The 1,725-nt window shown below is 35.2% G+C and overlaps 1 long non-coding RNA gene across 1 annotated transcript; it reads left to right on the top strand.

Moving 5' to 3' along the window:
* The first annotated feature begins 6 nt into the window (after positions 1–6).
* Positions 7–1,472, top strand: LOC116182217. The gene is made up of 2 exons (XR_004147449.1): positions 7–96; positions 354–1,472. It is a non-coding gene; the product is annotated as an uncharacterized LOC116182217 (long non-coding RNA).
* Positions 1,473–1,725: the final 253 nt, after the last annotated feature.

Below are 1,725 nucleotides of genomic sequence, written 5' to 3'. Positions count from 1 at the left end.
ATACCGTGTGTCCGTTCTCAAACTCGAACATAGGGATTTAACATGGAGTTGAACGTTTTTGCGGATTTCTGCTCGCCAACTTATTCTACAGAAAAGGTAATGGTATCATTGGAAAGAGAAAATTATTGCGCATCCACTGATACTAACAACAAGACTAAAAATTGAAATTGTAATGAAAAATTTTAAATCGTTTTGATTAAAAATTCGACAGTATTTTCCAAAACATAGTAGGCTTGAAACAGTTTGTTTATCAATAAAAATTTGACGTTTACGCTTTTGTGAAACTGAATTTACGGAAAGATGAATAATTATACCAACGAAGAAAGAGTTTTTATGGTAAAAACCTTTTATAGCGGTGTTAGTTTGCGAAGAGTTCGAGATTTGTTTGCCGTTGCGTTTAATACGAGACCGATACCATCAGCAAGTACCATACAAAAATATGTAGAAAAATTTGAAAATCAGGCAAATATTTCAGTAGAATCAGAAAGTAGGGGAGGTGAGCATTACAAATTTTATTTTAAAACATGTTCTAAAATGACATCATATCATAGGATATCGACAAGGGGATGACCGCACAGAAGAGCAAGTTTTGGCGATGATAAATGCAGACCCAACGTACAGTTTGAGGCAAATTTCCCATGAAACTGGTTTATGTAAGTCGCGGGTATGGATGATATTAAAGAAATACAAATATCACCCTTATAAACCACAATGTCATCAAGAGATTTTTTATGTTGACGAAGAAAGTAGGAGTGCATTTTGTTATGAGATACAAGAGCGCGCTAACAACGATCGCCGCTTTCTATCGTCGATATGCTTCACAGACGAGTGTACCTTTACCCTCAATAATGAACCCAATGTTCAAAACACACGTCATTGGGCTCAGGAAAACCCTAGGCTTAATATTTCAACCAGAACTCAGTATCCTCAAAAAATTAATATCTGGGCTGGGATTTTTAATCATAATATTATCGGCCCATTTGAAATTGAAGGAAACTTAAATTCAGAAACCTATTTAGATCTTTTGGTAACAAAGGTAGGACCCGCATTGGAAGACGTTGCAAGAGAAAATCAGGAGATCTGGTTCCAACAAGACGGCTGTCCTGCGCATTTTGGTTTAAACGTTAGACATTTTTTAAATAATTCATTTCCAAATCATTGGATTGGTAGAAGTGGTACCATAAATTGGCCAGCCAGATCTCCAGATTTGGCACCTTGCGACTTCTTCTTGTGGGGACACCTTAAAAGTAAAATTTATAAAAGACGCCACCCAGATATTAATTCTTTGAGAGAAGCTATAGTTACTGAATGCGCGTTAATTACTAACAGGGAGTTAGCGAATGTGCGAAATAGTTTTTACAACCGACTGGGATATTGCTTAGCTCAAAACGGGGGGTTATTTGAATATTTACTTTAATTTGTTTTTCCTTACTAGTATTTTTGTGTATTTTTAATAAAAATCGTTCGAAGCCTTTATTGCTAACATACTATATTGGTGTATTATAGAAATAATTGCCAAAAGACTACGAATTGAATACACATATTAATTCCCTATGTTCGACTTTGAGAGTGGACACCCGGTATAATCCCATGTATACAGGGTGAGTTTTTTTTCATTTTAAGCATTGGGATCTCGAAAACCACCAGACATACGGATTCGGTTAAATGAGAAAAGAGTTGTCGTTTTAAGAGCTTATTTAAGATATGCTTTTGTTTTTTGAAAAA

This window comes from Photinus pyralis, unplaced genomic scaffold, assembly GCF_008802855.1.
Source record: "Photinus pyralis isolate 1611_PpyrPB1 unplaced genomic scaffold, Ppyr1.3 Ppyr1.4_unclustered_Scaffold4279, whole genome shotgun sequence".
NCBI classification, from domain to species: domain Eukaryota; kingdom Metazoa; phylum Arthropoda; class Insecta; order Coleoptera; family Lampyridae; genus Photinus; species Photinus pyralis.
This window is presented reverse-complemented; position numbering and strand designations above follow the sequence as displayed.